Source organism: Microcaecilia unicolor, unplaced genomic scaffold (genome assembly GCF_901765095.1).
Source record: "Microcaecilia unicolor unplaced genomic scaffold, aMicUni1.1, whole genome shotgun sequence".
Taxonomy (NCBI): domain Eukaryota; kingdom Metazoa; phylum Chordata; class Amphibia; order Gymnophiona; family Siphonopidae; genus Microcaecilia; species Microcaecilia unicolor.
Window position 1 is genome coordinate 514,517 of NW_021963582.1, and position 6,000 is coordinate 520,516.

Sequence of the window (6,000 nt, forward strand, 5' to 3'; positions counted from 1 at the left end):
GTATCGCTGTCTGTGATCCTTGAGATGAGGGGGTCTGCGTCTGAGATCCCTGAGAAATCTGTAGCTGAGGTTTATCACAATATCCCGGGGGTATTGGTGTATATCCCACTGCGCATGGTAGAAGCTTGGTAGTACCTGCAGCATTATAAGGTGGTGGGGCCGTAGGTGTTACTGGATCTTGGTAAGGGGCTTGATCGGTATCGGATTTAGCTAGACTCCTATCGTGCTGATTTTGAGCAATAAGTATGAACTTATTAATAGCAGCTAAATGCTTATCCCTAGATTTTCCGGTTTTGTTGGATTCATTGTAGCAGATCAAAGCTTGGAGCTTACCCTGATCAAATGAACCCTTTGTTGGCCATTCTAGTCCTGGGTCTTTAGCGGACCAAACGGTGTGCCAGGTCTGACATAAACGGGAAAGTTCTTTTTTATCAGCGGGGAAAAAGTTAAGAACTCTTTCCAGGGGGCTAGTGGAGGACTGAGTGGACATAATGGAGTCAGGTATAAGGGAGAAAGGGGGAGGTGTACAGTGTAATGGCAAATTAAATGTCAAGTTGGATTCCAGTTTAAAGAATTATAATAGGTACCTCTATAAATATATATATATAATAAAACGTGCAAAGGAAAATTATTTAAAGGAAAACATGCATCATGCGTGTAGAAGACACCTTTATACTCACGCGTCTTCAAGAGCGTCCCAGAAATGGAACCTACAACATAAATTACTGATTGGCGGAAAGCCCTATGCTTTTGCCGCAGGTTAAATATACAATTGAAAGTCACAAAGATGAAAAGTGTAAGAAAATAGAGTAAAAGGTGATTAGTGTCAGCTATTATATATTTATACTACTCTATCCCAAATTAACAAATACTACTCCCCAGAGTGTGCTTCTAAAGACAGGAATAAATCTCGGTTTCTACTGCCTGCCAAGAATTTTCCCGGTTACTTGGCCATGAGCCCCAGGCCATGATAGAGTCCCCAAAAAGGGACATTGCAAACACTCCCAAATGAATTCAAAAAACCAGCGAATAAGGTCCTATGAATTGAAGAGCAGCGGTCCAATGGATTTCCGCAGATTAGGAATCTTCTCTTTTACCACTAACCCCTCCAATGGACCAACAGTGGTTTGGAATGTTTCTCGTTTACCACAAAACACTGAACAATTTATGGTGAGGAATTTTCTCTGTTGCCACTAACCCAACTAAAAACATTGGAAGACTATGAATTTTCTCTGTTACAACTAGCCGTCCAAGAATATTGAATGCCCTAGTCAACCTGTATACAATCGCAACGAAAGTCATTAGACGTCTCTTTATTAACCCCGCGCTCATCTATACAAGTAACTCATAGGTGGGCAATAATGCCGAAACCGCAGGCCACTCCGACAATGGAATGGAAATCTGCTTAAAATCTAATAAATGAGATACCGTCATCCATTGAAGGATCCCCTTCGATGGATGTGAGTCCCAGACATCGGTATCAAAGTTAATTGCGTGACACTAGTAGAAGGAAATTAAATAATAAAAAAATTAAGAAATAAAGAGGAAAAGGAAAAAGCAAATAAGAAATATGACGTGTTCCTAGAAAGAACCTCAGAAATCTAATCCAGTGAAAGGAAAAACCGATTGCAACAAAAGGCAAGAAAGGCACTCAGAAAAGGAACAAAATAAACAAAATAAACAAAATAAACAAAATAAACCCCAATGCGATGGCAGAAAGCTTTTGTGACTAAACAGGTAAAAGAGAAAAAGAACAAATTAAAACATCAAGAACTTCCAATGATACAGCATAAAACATACATACTAACCAGTAACTGAAATGATATGTCTAAATGATGACAAACAGAACAGCTGCAGCATTAGAAGGAAAAAGAAGGTGGGTTGGGTTATAAAGAACCAACAGGAAATAACTGAAGAAGTGAAGCAATGCTGTATTGTCATGGCACGCAGCTATCATTTTCTCACCAGAAAAGGGAAAACATATTTTATATGCATATCTATTAAGGTAAAAACAAAGAAATGCTGCTATATAGTCCATAATACCCCTATTATCATATTATTTAAAAACGATTGTCATTCTCAGGATGTGGAAATATACATCCGGAAACATTTAGAACATAAGTCATTGGACCTCTTTCTGACTCCAGATCACACGGGGGACTAAAGATACCTATTTTACCTAACAGGTTCTGTATGGTTTCTCCAACCTCCATTGTCACCCAATCACAAGGAGGTCTGCTCTGGGTTTGCATTAGGGGCTGTAATCGAATTCTAATTCCCATAACTACTGCTTTCTGTCTTCCTGGATCTAGGTATACTCTGGGCCATTTATGTTCCCAGATAATGCCTAATAAAAATCTGTCTAAGTTTCTCCAGAGACTGAGTGTATGTAATCTGCCTTGTAAACTAAATGTAAGGTAAAGAGAAGATAGAATAAAGACAGAGATAGATTTGAATAAATAGATACATTTTATTTCTTACCCAAAGACAAGTCTTCAAGTTGGTACAAGTACAGACATCAGACTTTAATCAGGTACATTCAGCAGAGAGATTCTGAGTACAACCGGACAGAGCTTCGCCCTCTGAGAAGACTCCCAGTTAAGGCACATTTTCCCCTCTTTTATACACAACCTCTCCATAGAAGTCAATGGTGGGAAACCTAGCTCTCAATTTCTGAGATGATACGTTCCCACGCGGGCTTATCAGTATGTTTTGGGAACAAGTTCTTTTTTCACATCTCATTTCTGAGACACCTGTTCCCTGTTGCAATAGTTTTCACATACTTTTCACACCATCTTAAGAACTCTGTAATAGGCTCCATTTTGTTCATCTTAAGAACTATGTAATAGGCTCCATTTTGTTCATCTGAGCCATCCCTTTTGTTTTTGTTTTCCCCAGTACAGGAGCTGAATTTGAATTAAAAATTGTACCAATTTGTAGCAAGACTCATTATTCAGAACCGCTTTTTACAGATTCTCAAATATTAAATCATGTACTTGTTATTTGGCCTAGTCAGTACTTCTTTAGTTATTTTAGCTGTTAAAGGTATGTAAATTGACCCATCACTATTCCAGTGGATGGATCCCAAGCGGGGACACATATTAACTTACAGGAAAAGCAAGTCCTTGCGCAGCCAGTCATAGATTTTTAAACCTGGCTGGTATTTTTACAGCCTGGGTCCTAAAATCTGGCCTTCCCACCCTTCCGGTGGGCATCCAGTGAGGGTCTCTTGCTGTACTATAATTATACATTCCCCACTTGTCACCCCCTCTGAGGAGGGGTGACACAAAGCTCGTCAAGCTCGTCATCATCCATTCCAGAAGGTGGCAAGCTATCAAACGAGAGGGGGAGTTTTGCTCTTATGGATTGCTAGCAGATATTATGCCAGACAGAAAACTTCATTCTTAGGTGGTATATTTCTGGGCATATGGAATTCCCTTTATATTACCCAACCCCTTGGGCCTTAATCTTGATGTTACCCCTCTTGAGGCGTACTCAAACCTGTAGTGATAGAGGTTTTATGAATGGGACAAAACCATGAGTTCATCTACAAACTCTCATGAAGTATAGGTCATACTAATACTTTCAGGTCTTTCTATGACTTCTATTGTATCTGTTGCATAGTACATAGGGAGATAATCTAATGTATGTATCTCAGTGGTCTTGGGAAGGAATAGTGGTTTTGATTAAGCATTGTTATGGGCTCAAGAAATATATGGTTAGTACTCTGATTGCAGGCTGTTTTAGGTTGTAGGAATTCAGAATCCTTAAACAAGTATGAGGTTGTCTTATACAGCAAAAAGGGTCAATCCTAGGAAAATTTATATTAACAAAGGTCATGCATGGATTTTGACATATGCATAATGACCTGGAAGTATGGGAAGCAATTTATATACTCATTACCCCACTTGGAGCTTAGTCAAACCTACAAAAAGACATGCAACGTAAGTAAGCCTACACCAGAGTTAAACAATTGCATAACTGGTTGATACTCGTATCTGAGCAATATCAACTTCCATTCAAATTACATAAACAGAAATAACAGGGAAATTCTTAGAAAAACAATTAGAACAATAAAGAACAATAAAGAAAATAATAGAAAAATAAAAATAAAACCTTTTCAATATCTAGACAGGATTACTGCTAAAATAAAACAAAATATGAATCTATAATGTCCATAAACAGCAACAGTAGTTCTCAAATTAAGTATCAGTTCTAAAGTCTCTTTCATCGATCATGGTTGAGGCGGTGGAAGCGCTGAAGAATCTGGACGGAGATCTAACAGGGCTGGGTTTTCAGGCTGGCCTGCTGAAGGAAGTGGCTGGTCTTGAGATGGTTGGGGGATCTAACATCATTTGGGCCTGGATAGATCTTGAAGACGTACTTGTGGTGTACAAATTGGGATCTTTCCATGTCTTTATTCTAGGCATGCAGCATCATAAACAGTTCATCAAGAGTCAGAGGTTGTCAAAGGAATATGCAACATGACTGTATGCCTGAATGATACATTGCTATATCTTAGTGGGCACAGTCAGGGTGAATTGAATAGACATGAAAGTCAATGTAAACATTGGGGTTCAATAATGAAAAGCCAATTTACATAAATAGCAATAGTATATATGAAATTGTATCTACAAAAAAACAATTAGAATTTAGAGATGATGGTAAATGTTCAATTATTGATGTATGGAGGGCAATGCGTTGCAATTTATCGCCAATAGATATGGAATCTTCACCTACGATGACTACCATTCACCAAGGGTTGAGCCCTCAGCTGCAGGAGGCCAGTAGGACTTACGAGCTAGATGATTCAGAAGGAAAGGTAGAGGCCAAAGCTTCTTGCAACTCCAGTAAGTGGAGAGCCTGTCTCTTTCGCTCGTGGACCAATTGATGCATCTGTTGAAACTCACGCTCAACAATGTCTCGTATCTCACGCCGGGTAATGTTGGGGTCTGTGCATCTGTCTTTTAATTTAGCGATTCTTTGCTGCAACATAGCCTTCAGATCAGATACATTATTGGGTAGTTCTTCTTTGCTAGCAGTCGTCTCCTCGGTGAGGGACGTCAACGGAATTCCTGTATCCATCTGAGGAAAGGCAAAACTTAAACAGACCAGTAGTGCAATTTATGTGGTTAAGTTATTGAAAGAAGTCAGAATGCTAGGGGCCAGGAAAGAGGCTTGGTAAGAAACAAAGCATCGAAAATGAAAAATTATAAAAAATCCCCCCCAAAAAAATAAAATATATAAAAATAAAAATAAAACAAAATATTATACATCTGAATTGCAGCAAGGCGTATTCAGACGGCAATGCAAGAAAAAGGTTCCTCGAAAAAGACAAATGGAAGAAAAACATTAAAAAGTGCAGCCACTTGATTGACCTTCACATAGAGTTTAAGTAACCCTTTTCAGTCAGTCAAAGAAGTAGAGAGAAGCATATCGCTTTAAGACAAAGCCACCATGTGGTAAGAGTTAGTTGAAGCAAGGTGTTAGTTAAATACACAAAGCATAAATTCCAGGACCGCTGCACACAAATAGTTTATACCAGTTTTTCTCACAATCACTCACAGTGAAAGACAGAGAGATAGAAAGAGCAATAGTTGGCATTCCAGGGGTTATTGTGATAACCTGTTTTAAATAGAAAGGAATCAGAAAGTGGAATGCATAATTTTCCTTATTTATGTCTGAAAGCTTTACCAATTCTCAATTCAAGAATACTACAAAATCTATGATCAGCGCAAAATGTTCCCCCAAATGGCCAGTTCAAGGGAATATTTCTCGCATTTATTCCATAAAACGGATAATGGTTATTAAATATTGCTTCTTTCTTAGACAAGGAAATAATGAAAAGCTTTCAGATATCACACATACCATAGAGAGATTTCAAAAATGAAGGCTTTATATTCATGAAAAAACTAAAGAAGTGATTGTCACATCAATTTAAACAGCGTAACAGTTAAAGCAGAAAACATTTTAACAATGAGCAATACACAGCTTTTATTT